A 16,779-nucleotide genomic window follows, 5' to 3' on the forward strand; every position below is an offset into this window, starting at 1 on the left:
TCCTCGCACTGGACCGTGGCAAGAGTATGGCGAGACTGTGATGAGGGCGTGGAAACTGGTGAGCTGAAAGGTGGTGACGCTGCGGCGAATCTCAGCGAACCGACACGAACACACTCAGGTTCCGGAGGCAGCAATGGAGATGACTGATTGTGGGGTTGTTGAGACTGGTGGGTGCTGGAAGCCATTTCCTGACTCGACAGTTCCTGGGCCTGCAGCATCTCTTTTACCCTTGTAAAAGCATCCACTATAGCAGGTGAGCCCGGGAGCTGAAGGAGACAGGGACCCCTCTCCATAATAGCTTCCGCAACGTTGACCATCACAAGCTTGCTCTTCAAATCGGGCGCTGTAAGGACGCAGTCGAGGATCGCTTGGATGCGAGCCATCTCCTCCAGACACTCGGTGAGAGCTGAATCTGCTGGGTCCATGACTGGTCAGGTCGTTCTGTCACAGTCTGGCGAGGGCAGACTGTATGAATTGAAAAAGGACCCAAAATGCAGACTCCAAGGAACAGGGAACAAAACTTGAATGTTAACAAAAAGTGAGCCGTTTAATATGGCTGGTAAAAAAGGTACAAACAAAGGGCAAGGCAAACTGAAGCAAAATTAACACAAACCTAAACTGGGAAATCTAAACAAACAATAAGAAAAACCTAGACAAGAAACTTGGAAGCATGGCATAGGAAACATGGCGTGGACAACAGACGACCTGACAATCACACACTGAAAACAGAGGACTTAAATACACAGGAGGTGATTAGGGGAAGTGGAGACACATGAGGAAACAGCTGGCACACATGAACATAATGACGTCACAGTGGGAGAGTAAAACTGAACATGATGAACACAGAACACCAGACCTCTTCACAATAAAACAGGAAACATAATGAGACATAGACATGACAACCCGAACTTGACAACGTAAGACACAGACATGAAACGCATGAAGAGCAGGGGAGATTTAACATGGTTGGAAACACGAGGGGAAAATAATAACTAGAAACACTTAGGCATAATAATACAAACTTGATAACATAAGACACGCAGCATGAAACACGAAGGGTGAGGGGAAGCTTAAATACAGGGGAAGAAAACACAAGGAGTCTAATAACCAAATGAACTTAGATAACCTAATGAACAAAATAAACTCAAACTTAAAACGCTGGGTCAAAAGACCCAGGACCATGACAACCCGCCCCTGTTGCTTGTCTTGTGTTTCTATGGTGTATTGATAGTCATGTGCTTTTGTGCTGAGGTGTTTTTTCTGTTATCAAACTGTTCTCCCACTAGGAGCTCAGTCTGAGTGGAGTTTTTTTTCTCCTCCTCTTACCTCATGTAGTGTATTTCCGTTGTTTTTTCCTATCAGCCTACCTTTCTGACATGTCTGCCCAACTTGTGTAAAGTTGGTCAGAAGGTTCCTTTGTGAGTGCGCATGTGCCATTAGCGTGCTGCCTGCTGTAACCCTAATTTCCCTCGGGATGAATAAAGTATTCTGATTCTGATTAATGATTGTCAACATTGATGGTACTTCTTCTTCTTGCCAATGTGTATGGTTTCAGAATGACTTCTTATTGGATGCCCTTGAAACACGCTTTTTATAATGGATTGGATTTATATAGCGCTTTTTCAAGGCACCCAAAGCGCTTTACAATGCCACTATTCATTCACTCTCACATTCACACACTGGTGGAAGCAGCTACAGTTGTAGCCACAGCTGCCCTGGGGCAGACTGACAGAAGCAAGGCTGCCATATCGCGCCATCGGCCCCTCTGGCCAACACCAGTAGGCAAGTAGGGTAAAGTGTCTTGCCCAAGGACACAACAACCAGGACAGAGAGCCCGGGGATCGAACTGGCGACCTTCCGGTTACAGATGCGCTTCCCAACCCCCTGAGCCACGGTTTTTGTTCTGGTTATCCAAAATACCCTAATCTCCTGTTATTAGTTGGAGGCGATTTTAACATTGCTCCAGATCCTTCACTAGACAGATGGCCACCTAGCTCAAATAATTCTCTGACCTGTTGTTTAAATACATTTATGTAAAAATTTCATTTAATAGACATTTGGAGAATTAAAAAACCCTAAAGCCAGACTATTTACATGGAGTAACAAATCCAACTCTTCTAAATCCCGTATTGACTCGTGGTTAATATCTGATTGCTTAAATAGGAATAATGTTATAGCCAATATAATGCCAACTCCACTCACGGACCACAAATCGGTATCACTTCAGGTCTTTTTCAATACTAATGCTGCCCAAATTTGCAGGAGCTGCTACTGGAAACTTAATAACTCCCTTCTAAAACATGAAAAAGTGATTGAAGATATTTTGTCATTAATCGAACATTTCTGGGATAAAGCCCTAACCAGTAATCTCTACTGTCAAAATTGGGAACTCTTTAAATTTGAAGCCGGTAAATATTTAAGAGAGTATGGCTCATCTGCAGCAAAACAAAGAAAAAATAAAGATATTAATGTAATTACTAGGATATCTGCTCTCACTCAGATCCCACAAGAGTACCTATCTGAAGAAGATAAAACTGACTTAGCTTTGCAACAGAGTAAGTTAAATGATATCTATAAACTGAAAGCAGAGGGAGCCTTTGTGAGATCAAGGAGAAGATGGTTAGAAGAAGGTAAACAACATTCATCCTGCTTTTTTAAATGAGAGAAATCTCATTCTAAACTTAGTTCTGTTCGGAGACTTAATATTGACGGTATTATAACTGATGACCCCCGAAGAGTCTCCACCTATTGCTCCAATTTTTATAAAGATTTATACAAGTCAGAGTTTGATTAGAGTGCTGCTCTGAACTTTATGGAACAAATTCCTGATGTGTGAACAGTAAAAGAAGATCAGATGAGTTTCTGTGATAGGCCGATATCTATTAGTGAAGTGCTACCTGCTATTCGACATCTTAAACGTAATAAATCCCCAGGAACCGAGGGCTTAACCTCTGAATTTTACATTACTTTTGCAGATCAACTGGCTCCATTTCTTCTTAATGTATACATTGAAAGTCATTTAAATCAGTCTCTCCCCCCCACTTTACCACAAGCTCTGTTAACCCTAATCCCAAAACCAAAAAAAGATCCCACTTATGTTGACAATTGGAGGCCAATTTGCCTCCTTAATAATGATTATAAAATCCTAGCTCAGACCTTTGCCAAAATACTGAAAGCTGTTTTGAATTATATTATTGAGGAAACTCAGTCTGACTTTATGGCTAACAGACACATATCCAACAACATCAGACTTGTTTTTGACCTAATTGATTATGCAGATTTGTGTAGGGATGCTAGCTTTATCTTATTCGTAGATGTCTGCAAAGCGTTTGATACGATTGAACATGGTTTTATTTTTCAGGCTTTTTACAAATTTGTCTTTGGTCCTTACTTTCAGAATGCAATTAAAACAGTGTACAAAAATGTAAATTGCTCCATCAAACTACAAGCAGGTACAGTGGGGCAAAAAAGTATTTAGTCAGCCACCGATTGTGCAAGTTCCCCCACCTAAAATGATGACAGAGGTCAGTAATTTGCACCAGAGGTACACTTCAACTGTGAGAGACAGAATGTGGAAAAAAATCCATGAATCCACATGGTAGGATTTGTAAAGAATTTATTCGTAAATCAGGGTGGAAAATAAGTATTTGGTCAATAACAAAAATACAACTCAGTACTTTGTAACATAACCTTTGTTGGCAATAACAGAGGTCAAACGTTTACTATAGGTCTTTACCAGGTTTGCACACACAGTAGCTGGTATTTTGGCCCATTCCTCCATGCAGATCTTCTCGAGAGCAGTGATGTTTTGGGGCTGTCGCCGAGCAACACGGACTTTCAACTCCCGCCACAGATTTTCTATGGGGTTGAGGTCTGGAGACTGGCTAGGCCACTCCAGGACTTTCAAATGCTTCTTACGGAGCCACTCCTTTGTTGCCCGGGCGGTGTGTTTTGGATCATTGTCATGTTGGAAGACCCAGCCTCGTTTCATCTTCAAAGTTCTCACTGATGGAAGGAGGTTTTGGCTCAAAATCTCACGATACATGGCCCAATTCATTCTGTCCTTAACACGGATCAGTCGTCCTGTCCCCTTGGCAGAAAAACAGCCCCATAGCATGATGTTTCCACCCCCATGCTTCACAGTAGGTATGGTGTTCTTGGGATGCAACTCAGTATTCTTCTTCCTCCAAACACGACGAGTTGAGTTTATACCAAAAAGTTCTACTTTGGTTTCATCTGACCACATGACATTCTCCCAATCCTCTGCTGTATCATCCATGTGCTCTCTGGCAAACTTCAGACGGGCCTGGACATGCACTGGCTTCAGCAGCGGAACACGTCTGGCACTGTGGGATTTGATTCCCTGCCGTTGTAGTGTGTTACTGATGGTGACCTTTGTTACTTTGGTCCCAGCTCTCTGCAGGTCATTCACCAGGTCCCCCCGTGTGGTTCTGGGATCTTTGCTCACCGTTCTCATGATCATTTTGACCCCACGGGATGAGATCTTGCATGGAGCCCCAGATCGAGGGAGATTATCAGTGGTCTTGTATGTCTTCCATTTTCTGATGATTGCTCCCACAGTTGATTTTTTCACACCAAGCTGCTTGCCTATTGTAGATTCACTCTTCCCAGTCTGGTGCAGGTCTACAATACTTTTCCTGGTGTCCTTCGAAAGCTCTTTGGTCTTGGCCATGGCGGAGTTTGGAGTCTGACTGTTTGAGGCTGTGGACAGTGTCTTTGCCGCTGTGTCTTTCATACAGATGATGAGTTCAAACAGGTGCCATTCATACAGGTAACGAGTGGGGGACAGAAAAGCTTCTTACAGAAGACGTTACAGGTCTGTGAGAGCCAGAGATTTTCCTTGTTTGAGGTGACCAAATACTTATTTTCCACCCTGATTTACGAATAAATTCTTTACAAATCCTACCATGTGAATTCATGGATTTTTTTTTTCACATTCTGTCTCTCACAGTTGAAGTGTACCTCTGGTGCAAATTACTGACCTCTGTCATCATTTTAAGTGGGGGAACTTGCACAATCGGTGGCTGACTAAATACTTTTTTGCCCCACTGTATATAACCATTTAAATCTATTTACAGAACAATCAGGTGTGCTGCATCAAATAAAAAGGCACACAAATTATTTGTGCCAGTCCAAAAAATGTAGTTTGTGTTCAGTATATGACAGAGGAGAACAGCACAGGCTTAAACCCTGCAGGTCTGACAGCAGCAAAAACTTTGCTAAATTACTAATGGAAAACATTGACCAGGCAGCTGTGATTGAGAAGCAATGTCCATCCAGCTCTTTTCATGGTTGTTGTAGTCGTGATAATTTTGTGAGGCCACATTGAAAAGCCTTGGATATGGAAGCGTAGAGCTGCCACCCAGGCAAAAGAAAAATAGAAAAGTATGTTGTTCTAACAATATACCTTTCACGTTTGAACAATATAATATCACGTTATTACAATACACAGAATTATCACGTTCGTACAATATAAATCCATCACCGTCTTTCTTGTCTTTTCCCAGAGTAACAGCGAAACAGGAGGATTTATTGGCTAGCACTGCTTAGCCTTGCATGCGTTCTTATTTTAAACTTAATCTGGAATTCATTGCAAACTGTTTGTGCGGGATATGAATGACAAGATTTTGTTTTTCTACAAGAGTTAGTAAAAAAACATCTCCAGTGTGATCACATCTTCTTGCCAAACATCCGCAGCTTTGCAGTGTATACAGCACTATAATGACCAGACCTAATTCTTTTGAAAACCACACATCTTTCCACAGGTCTCAACTTCATCAGACATCACATAGAGACAGAGCTGGATGATGCCAGCGCAAACAGCAGCCTAACCGACTAAGATGCTGGATCCATGGGGTCAGGAAAGCCAGAAGCAGGGCTGGAGAGGTACCTTTCATGGCCATTCACTGGAGGTGTGGATCTATTGCATGACATTCCTCACATCAAGAAGCTGTTGATCAAAATCAATACAGCTCTTCCTGCATCTGGAGCTTGTGAAGGACTTCTTAGTCATGTAGGACTCCTGTTCACTGCTAAACAGTCACAGCTTCACAGAAAGAACCTTGAGAGCAAACTGCTGCTGAAGCTTAACCATCACCTCACTGAGTGAAGAAATAGCACATTTTTGCTAAATATGCAAAAATAGATGCACACCCATACAACTTATGGTAAACTGAGCTCATATGTATGTACATACATATGTATGTATGTACATATGATGAAGATGCCTCGTTCTGTTTTCTCTGAGGCTGCTATTTAGTTTTGTTTGTCTGATAGCAATTATTTATAAAATAAATTGGACATTTCAAACAGTTCGTTGCTACTTGAGTAGTCTTTTCACCAAGTACTTTTTTACTCTTTCTCGAGTAACTTTTTTGACGACTACTTTTCACTTTTACTTGAGTAATAATATTCAGTGTTGGGGAGTAACGGAATACATGTACCACTGTTACGTATTTAAAATACAAAATATGAGTAACTGTATTCTGTTACAGTACCGTTTAAAAAGGTGGTATTTAGAATACAGTTACGTTGTTGAAATAAATGGATTACACGGCGGTATTTTCCTGTTTCATATTGTCACGAGTCAGGACTGTTTGCGTTTTGTTTGACAGCTACGTTCTGTTGTTCCAGGCGGTAGCGCTCTCTCTGCCACAGTGTGTTTCCTGGGTGAGAGAGTGCCTTGTTGTTGTTGTTGTTACGCTAAGCTAATAGGCAGATCGTTACAGGCATAGCCCTAAAGAATGTAGCCTCATGGGCAGTGTAATCAGTACTGCAGGGAGAATGGACTGCCGTTATGTCTCTGTGAGCGCGAGGAGGGCGTAAAAGGAAATGTACGAGCTGTCATCGAGCAGAAACGGGAGCTGGAAGCATGTAAATATAATAATAACCACTTCAGCCAAGAAGAGTGCCTGACGAGCCCAGCTGTTAGTAAGCTATTAAGACTCGACTGTACGCTGTGTTCCTGTTTTCCTCTGAAACAATAAGTTCGGTTGGAGCAGCCTTTCAACGCCTCTCTCTGTCTCTCGCTGGCAAAGTTGACCCAGACAACAAAGTAAAGCTAGTTTTAGGCTACGAGCCCAACACGGAATCCGACATAATAGCCAGAGGTCCCTTTACTATGGTTCGGAGCCGTAGACCTTCAGTAATAGTAATAAATCACATTTATGTAGTTGTAAACAGTACGATGATATATTAAGTAATCCAAAGTATTCAGAATACGTTACTCTCATTGAGTAACGTAACGGAATACGTTACAAAATACATTTTGGGGCATGTATTCTGTAATCTGTAGTAGAATACATTTTAAAAGTAACCTTCCCAACACTGATAATATTTTAAAGTAATGCTACTCTTACTTGAGTACAATTTTTGGATACTCGACCCACCTCTGCTAATTACTGATTACTTCCCCCCAAAAGTAATCCCATTACTTTACTGATTACTTATTTCCAAAAGTAATTAATTACTTAGTTACTTTTTAAAAACATGATTTACAACCTGAATAGGTAATGTGGGAATTATATAATTTTTATATTATGTTTATTCTTTTATATCCTTTTTATTAAGCTTTGAGCAGTGGCAGTTGATGAAAACATTTATTCAATTAATTAAACATATAATCATGTTATTACACATTGCACATGTGCTCATGATAGAGTTAAGCACTCAGTCCTGTTAAGGTCGGAAGCTTCGTTCAGCGTGATGGTCTGAATTGATATATTGAAGAAATGACTTGGAGTGCTGTGAATGAATGCACAACATGCTTACATACACACAGACATTAAGTACAATTTCTAGGGTAAAGGTGAAAAAAGTCTTGCTTTGTCTCTACTTAGCAACTAGTGATGCGGGAGGGGCTATAGATAAGCATGCCATGAATAAGTCTACAGGAATCATCCGGAGAAGCCAGACAACCATATACGACAAAATGCTGTTGAACACGGAAACTTGTTTAACTGTCACTAATTATAATCTATGCATGTGATATTCTTTCCGACGCGAGAAGGGGCGTGAACCCTGACATAATAAAACTATTCTGAAAGTATGTTTTGACGGGAGATCCGTGTTGAGCTGTGCATCTTCCCACACATGTGTTTAATAAAATCATTGTTTTGACGCCCTTGGACCAGTCGTTTGTCTCACACCTCAATCACGAATTGGGACAGTAATAAAGAAGTAGATCATTCAGCCCAATTCAACTTTTTTTGCATAATCTATCATACAAAATATAATCAATTGGAAAAGTCTCTTTTTAATACTTGTTTTATTAGTTTTAATCTTTTAACTTTATGCATCAAGCAAAAATTTAATTATATGCAACATTCTCTGACTGGAAGAAATTTGTTTAACATTTAAACCTATTTTCTGCACATTCCAGCACATAAAATAATTTTTTTGTGTGTTTACACTCAGTCTTTCAAATTGATGCAAGTAAAACACAGCAGAAAATAAATAAAATCAAAGACTCAGCGGTCCTGTTGCTCTGTTTCACCTGTAAAGTAGGAGTGGGGTAGGCGGAGGTTTGCCCTGGTGCAGGTGTGCCGCAGCAGTCAGTGGAAGAATCCACGAGTTTCTCTGTAAATTTCCCATTAAGTGGTAGCGCACTCAGTGCTTGCTCGGAAGTTTGGGTTTTTTTTCGCTGTAAAAAGAAGCTTTCTTCCCACGAACAACGGACGCTAATGTTTTTGTCACTTTTTATGGAATCAAACACAAAGTAAGGTCAGTACTTCCATGCTTTAAATGCTGCACGCTCATACTCTCTCCCGCACTCGATATATTATCCATTGTTGATCTGCACACAGCTGTTGTCATGAATGTTGCACTCGCTTACGTCATTTTCATGAGACGTTCTCGCACAAAAAATCATGGTTTTAGTAACGCAGTAACGTAGATGCTTACGGGAAAGTAACAGTAATCTAATTACCTTTTTTTTGCAATAGTAATCCCTTATTTTGCTCGTTCCTTGAAAGAAGTAATCAGATTACAGTAACGCATTACTGCCCAACTCTGGTGAAAGAAGGATCAGCTTTATTTCAGATTTGAATTTCAGTTTGTGATAATTCTGTTCTGTTTGTGATTACAGGAGCTGCCCTCAGATTCTGACCTCAGCACCACCCAGTGATAGCAGACAGATCATCCATCATGTTCACATGTTAACAGCAAAATTAACTGATGAAAACAGTACAAAGGTTAAAGTACCGCATGTGCTGTCAGTGAAAGCTGCAGCTGTTTTATTGATAAAGTTAAAGACAAAGAATTCATCATCCATGTCACTTTGTCACTATATGTCAGCATTAACAGGATCTCAGTTTGGTTTTTCACAAAGCTGCTGATCTCAGACCTGCACAGCTTCTGTTTTAAACACTTGATGTACTCAGCTGCATGACACAGTTAAATAAAATCTGATGAAGGTCAAAGGTCGTCATTTGTATGTTGAACTACAAACTTGTGATCTGGAATTCTTTCACAGTTTTTGCAGATAGTCTGTTATTTACCATAAAGTGATTAAGAGGTATTTGTATCAGAGTAACCAGAGAGGATCATATATTTTTAAATATATAACTTTCTACAGGACTGAATATAATATCTGTATGTAAAAGTCCGGAGCCTCTGGGGAGTATCTAAGTATTTATAGCATTACACAGACCAAAGGTATCATCACAGTGTTCATGAAATGCTGGGTTTATCCATCTCCTGGGAGTGCTGAAGATTTCCCTGTGAGGGAGCTGCTGGTGAAGATCATGAGTCCTGCTTGATCCATGCGATGAGCTTCAGTCTTCCTGGTGTTTCTTAAATAAAGCCTCTCTCAGTGGGTCAACAGAACATCTGGCACAGGACAGCTGTGATGAAAGAAAGGGAAGAAGTTTCTCCGAACCTCTGGACCCAGGAAACCCAGCTTAGTCCTCATGGTCTCCCTCACTAGTTTCTCCCCAGCGTGAATGTAGCTATTGATATAATATGGACTCTATTATTAAATGAAAAGAACAAATTAGACTACACCACTGAAACCTGCTGCTGTTTTTAAAGTTTCCATGTTACCAGGACGTAGAGGGCTCTGAAGATTTAAACAGCTTTAGATCCTTTACACTCACAGTCTTAAATGTTAAAATCTCAAAGGACAGCATTACATCGCTACACATCTGCATCTTGCATCGCTAACTAGCTAGCAACAAGGCTCCAACCCATTGTGTATGCTAGTGGCTAATCTAGCAAACAAATTAATAACAGAGTGATTTTAGATGTTTTAGAACTATGAGATGATAAGTTGCGTGCCTTTTTCATAACAGTTACATGGTTGTATTTACCTTAATTGAACGAGTCGTCAGTCGCGGTAAACCCATCAGCAAATAAACTGGAGCAGCCGGGCTACGTAAAAAGTGTAGGGGGGGGGGCGTATGTGCGGTCACGTCAAGACACTACTGCGCAGACTCTGGCTCCAAAAATGCAAGATGGCAGCCTCCACAAGCAGGATATTTTGGCTTCATTTTTGGACAATGGGAGGAGGTGTTGTTAATGTTTGCTACAGTCATAGGGAGAGACCAGAGGCGGCCGCCGGTCCGCTTCTTACTGAACTTCAGGTAAGAAGTTATGACCTGCAGTCGATCTGGGTCAGATATAAACCAAGTTTAGGTGTAGTTTATTTTTGTTGTGCTGACTTTTTATAGTTACAATAACGCGTCCTGTGTACTAGCTAGCATGACGGAGTTTGTATACGGATGGGCGGGTTCTATGATGTTACTGATAGTGAACTTTATTTTATTCATAAGGCTAGTTAGTAAAGTTGCCAACTGTCCCGTAAAAAACGTAATTGTCTCGTATTCAGAGAAAATATTACGTGTTTTGTATTGAGGCGAAAAGGAACAGTTTGTCCCGGACTTCAGTTAGAATGGAAAAAGACACAAAGCTGGAGTTATTCTGCATCTTTATGCCGTCAGCTGCCTCTTCTTCTCTCATTCTCTCCCCTCGGCTTTTCTCTCTTATTCGTTTATCGTCCACTTTGCGCTAGAAAGAGGACACCAGCAGATGTCGCGCTAAACAACAGCAGCACGTTTAAGCAGCTTGATCAGCTGATGTTTGCTGGAGCCACAGCTGTAAAAGCTGCTGTTGATGATATTGGTTTGATATGTGGTGAGAAGGAAACGTGAAGATGGAACCAGGAGATGTCCTTATTGAATCATCAGAGCTGAACAGGTTTCTGAGAGACAAATAACACCAGGATCCTTTTCTACGTAGCTGACAGCTGGTAACTGTGCAGGGGCGGATCTAGCAAAGTTTTGCCAGGGGGCCAGGTAGGGCATTAACAGGGAAAGGGGGCACAAAGAAATACTTTTCTTTCTTGTTCTCTTTTAAAATGTGTAACTTTTAATAAATAATTATCTGAACCAAAGTTTTATCTGATGTAAAATGTATAGAAATCATACATATACCAAGAAGACAGTGTAAATCACTGTCACAGCTGTGTTTGTTTTCATTCAAAGGCTTTATGGCTTTAATACCTGGTGGGCCGATATCCAGTCAAAATGCCCAGGGTAATTTTTTGTCGCAGTCCAGACCTGACTGCAGTGATTGTTTTTGGTACTGTGATGGCTGCACTTACAGCCACACAGTGGTAATACCCACCATGTTAGTGTAGAGGCTTATAAGTAACATTGCATTCACATTTCTTTCTTTAAATATAGGAATTAATTTACAGGACAATAAATAACTGGTTTTGGTTTAGTTAATTCATATATCCACATAACGCTGCATTCTAAAATAAGTGCGCACATTTTAGTTTACACTGTTATGTATGATTAATCTTTTGTTTTCTGAGTTACCTTAGCTGCAGCTGTTCCAGTCCCTTGATTAAGGAGCCAAGAGGTGGAAAAGGGGCGGAGCGAGCTTTAAAGGAAGGCTACAAATTGGTTCACGCCATAACTCAGGACCATGGGGGGGGGGGGGGGGGGGGGGGGGGGGGAATTGGAGTTCATTATGTTTGGTTTAGTTAGGTTTTGTGTGTTTTACCCCTTTTCCTGTTTTTGTGGGCTGATCAGCCACTATTTAAGTTTCCCCTTTGTCTCGTTAAGTGAGGTCAGTTTGTTTGAGTTATCAGTTGTGTTGTCAACTTTGAGTAGAGTTTTGTTAGTTTGACCTCTTTTATGGGCCCAAGATTTTGATTCTTTTTGCATGAGCTAACCAATTATGTTTTTTGGGTTAAATAAAAAATCATTTTTTGGACTTTAACCTGTGCCTAAGTTTCCTTCACTGCTCGGTCCATCACAAGTGGTGTCAGGAGTGGGATCAGCAGTTGAAGGCACAGGATTTTTTTTTCTCTTTTTTCCCCTCTTCACTCATCAAGCCATGCACAGAATGGGAAGGAGTGGCAGAGGAGCAAAAGGAGATTGTCAAAACCAGCCAGTTGGAGTGGTAGAGCAAGTAGAAGGAGGAGAGGAAAATGGAGCCTCTGGAGGGGTGGATAGTACTGAGAGCCAAGGTAAGGAGCCGACAATGTCAGAACTGGTTTCCATGCTTCGTTCTCATATGGGTCAGCAGGAGGCCCAGGAAGCAAGAAGAAGGGAGGAGTTTACCCGCCAGGAACAGCACTTTAGAGCACTGCAACATCAGTTTCAGCTGTTGCAGGTAGAAGTGCAAGCTCGTACCTCCCCGGTCCCTGAGCCTCAAATGGAGGTCTCTGAGCCTCAAATGGAGGAACCTGAACAACCAGAGTCAGAGTCCTTTGAAGAGGAGGATCCTCCCTGTGCTGGCTCCAGTAATGAGCAAATACATCCTCAATCAGGTCAGTCTCGCTTTTATGAACCCAGGCTGGAAAAATTGACAGAGGAGGATGATATTGAACATTTTTTAACAACATTTGAACGCGTGGCTGTAGTTTTCCGGTGGCAAAAAAATGGACTGGGTTTTTCATCTGATTCCTTTACTCACTGGCAAAGCAAGAGGTGCGTATGTTCATATGGATATGGATGACTCTCTAGACTATGACAAAGTTAAAGCAGCTATTCTTCAAAAATATGACATTAATCCTGAGACATATAGACTGAGATTCCGTTCACTGGAGGTAAAACCTGATGAGAATCCAAAAGAACTATATGCAAGATTGAAAGAGTTACATGAGAAGTGGGTGAAGCCAAAGGGAAAAACGGTGTATGAGGTTAGTGAAATATTAATTTTAGAACAATACTTGAGAATGCTGTCTCCTGAGTTACAGATATGGATTAAAGAACGCAATCTAAACTCTGCAGCGGCGGCTGCAGAGCTGGCTGATGTGTTTGTGGCAGCACAGAAAAAAGGACAGTCATGGAGCCTAAAGTGGAGTTTGAGAATGGTTTCAAAATGACCTTAGTTGAGGTTGATGGGAAACCATTAAAGGCCCTTGTTGACTCAGAAAGTACTCAGACTCTTGTGCACCGAGACTTTGTACCCGCAAATAAAGTTAATGTGGAGACAATTCCTGTTCGCTGCATTCATGGAGATGAGAGGTCATATCCAACAGCAGATCTGTACATCAAGGTACAAGGACAAACGTATATTCTAAATATTGGTGTTGCAGAGAATCTGCCATTCCCAGTAGTGCTGGGTCGAGATCTGCCTGTGTTGTTTGACTTGCTGAATCCTAGTCATACATGCAATGTTGCAGTAACAAGAGCTCAAGCTAAGAAGAAAGAGGAGTCCCTACACCCACTCCGTGCCTTGCCCTTCTATGATGCGGATATAGAGACTGCACCCGGGAAGTCTCGTAAGTCACGTGGACAGAGAAGGCAAGAGAAGTTTCTACATACTGCTGTTCGAGAAGCTCCTAGCACAGAGCCTGAGTTACCTTTGGGTTTCAAAATCCCTGTTAATATTATTGAAATGCAACATGACGATCCATCTCTAACATCTCTGTTCCAGAAAGCTGCAGAGAGGAGCCAAGGGACTGAGCAAGAATTGAACAGCAAGGGGGAGTTTCTGCTGAAAGATGGCATTCTGTATCGTCAGCAGGGTTCAGCATTGCAGTTGGTGGTTCCTAGAGCAGTCCAGAAGGTGGTGCTCTCCTTAGGACACTCCATTCCATGGGCTGGCCACTTGGGAAAGCACAAAACCATGGCCCGCATTAGAAAATATTTTTATTGGCCTGGTGTGCGCTCAGATGTAACACTGTTCTGTAAAAGCTGCCCTCAGTGCCAGAAGTCTTCTCTTAAAATCCCCTCCAGAGCTCCTCTCCAGTCTCTACCAATTATCAGCACTCCATTTGAACGGCTAGGAATGGACATTGTTGGTCCTCTAGAAAGGAGCAAGGCAGGCAACCGTTACATGCTGGTTGTGACAGATCACGCTACAAAGTATCCAGAGGTCTTTCCTTTGAGATCAATAAAAGCCAAAGCAGTCGCCCTCTGTCTCATACAGTTCTTCTCAAGGGTTGGTTTTCCTCGTGAGATTCTTACTGACCGTGGCACTAACTTTATGTCCACTTTGTTGAAGCAGGTGTACCGGCTCCTTGGGATTAAGAGCCTGAGGACAACGCCATACCACCCTCAGACAGATGGCCTAACAGAGCGCTTCAATCAGATTCTGAAACAAATGTTACGCAAATTTGTCAATGAAACTGGTACAGACTGGGATCAGTGGCTCCCCTACCTCCTCTTTGCATATAGAGAAGTACCCCAGGCTTCTACAGGTTTTTCACCTTTCGAACTATTGTATGGCCATGAGGTACGAGGCCCCTTGTCTCTTCTAAGGGAGACTTGGGAGGGTGACCAAGAAAGATCACAGGCTGTCAATGTTGTCTCTTATGTTGTCCAGATGCGGGAACGGTTGGAGAAGATGACGGAGCTGGCCCAAGCCCACAAAGCGGAAGCACAGCAGCACCAGAAGGCCTGGTACGACCAGTCAGCTCGGCAAAGTCCTGGTGAGAAGGTGCTGGTGCTTCTTCCAAGTGATGACAGTAAGCTGTTAGCAAAGTGGCAAGGGCCATATGAGGTCCAAAAGAAACTTGGACAAACAACCTATAAGGTCGCTATTCCAGATCAGCCCCGCTCCAGCAGAGTACTGCACATTAACCTGCTTAAGGAATGGGTGGAGAGACCAAAAGCAGATGTCTTTCTGATCCGGGAGGTTTCGGAGGAGGAGGAAGTGGATGATCAGTATCTGCCAAAACCCACTCCTCAGGACCTGGATCTAAACCATCTTCCTGAGGAAAGACAGGCTCAGGTGAGAAACCTGTGTAAATTAGATGTGTTCAGTGAAAATCCTGGTAGAACGGACATTGTGGAACATGACATTGTGTTGAAAGATGGAGCTTCTGTGAGGAGAATGAGTTACAGGATACCTGAGCGTCTATTGATCCCGTTGAAAGAGGAGATCGACCTGATGTTGTCACTAGGAATCATTGAAGCCTCGAAGAGCGAGTGGTGCCACCCGGTGGTCCTGGTGCCAAAGAAGGATGGCAGTATCCGTTTCTGCATAGACTTCAGGTACCTGAATGCAATATCACAATTTGATTCATATCCAACTCCCCGCATTGATGACATGGTTGAGCGCCTTGGGAAGGCCAGATACCTGACAACAATAGACCTCTGCAAGGGTTATTGGCAGGTACCACTGACTAAGCGCTCAAAAGAGCTGACCGCTTTTTGGACCCCGTGGGGCTTGTTCCAGTTTAAAGTCATGCCCTTTGGACTGCATGGTGCCCCGGCAACATTCCAGAGACTGATGGACTAGATACTGTCTGACATGTCTGATTTTGCTGCAGCCTACCTTGATGACATAGTGATTTTCAGTTCTACCTGGGAAGAACACCTGAAACACCTGGAGAAGGTATTGGGGCGTCTTCAGTCTGCAGGGTTGACTGTTAATCCAGCTAAGTGTGCCATTGCTAAGGCTGAAACCGAGTACCTTGGGTTTGTGGAGTAATAAAACCTCAAGTCAATAAGGTCACTGCCATAGAATCCTGTCCCTTGCCAGAGACCAGAAAACAGCTGAGATCATTTTTAGGTATGGCAGGATTCTATCATCGGTTTATCCCTCATTTCTCCGCCAGGGCAGCTCTTCTGATGGATCTGACTGGTGCCCGAAGTCCCAATAAGATCACCTGGACAGAGGAGGCTAAGATGGCTTTTCAGGACCTACGACAATCTCTGAGTAAGAGCCCAGTCTTGCACAGCCCTGATTTTGAGAGAAATTTCATTCTTCAGACTGATGCCTCAGAGAGAGGATTGGGAGCTGTTCTGTTACAGGGACCGCCTGGAGACCGTCATCCAGTGGCCTTCATCAGCCGCAAGCTGTTTCCGAGGGAAGTGCGGTACTCAACCATCGAGAAGGAGGGACTTGCCATCAAATGGGCCCTGGACTCCTTTAGGTATTATTTTCTCGGACGGGAGTTCATATTGGAAACAGACCACAAAGCTCTTCAATGGATAGAGAGAATGAAGGACACAAATGGAAGGATCACGCGATGGTACCTTGCAATCCAGCCATTCCGGTTCACCATCAACCACATCCCTGGCAAAGATAACTGCACTGCAGACTGTCTCTCTCGCTGTCCCAGGGAGAGATCTGAAGAGGGGGAGTGTGTGATGGCTGCACTTACAGCCACACAGTGGTAATACCCACCATGTTAGTGTAGAGGCTTATAAGTAACATTGCATTCACATTTCTTTCTTTAAATATAGGAATTAATTTACAGGACAATAAATAACTGGTTTTGGTTTAGTTAATTCATATATCCACATAACGCTGCATTCTAAAATAAGTGCGCACATTTTAGTTTACACTGTTATG

The sequence above is a fragment of the Mchenga conophoros genome, linkage group LG3 (assembly GCF_057382185.1).
Source record: "Mchenga conophoros isolate Kocher_MC1m ecotype Shallow Benthic linkage group LG3, M_conophoros_male_GT1.1, whole genome shotgun sequence".
Taxonomy (NCBI): domain Eukaryota; kingdom Metazoa; phylum Chordata; class Actinopteri; order Cichliformes; family Cichlidae; genus Mchenga; species Mchenga conophoros.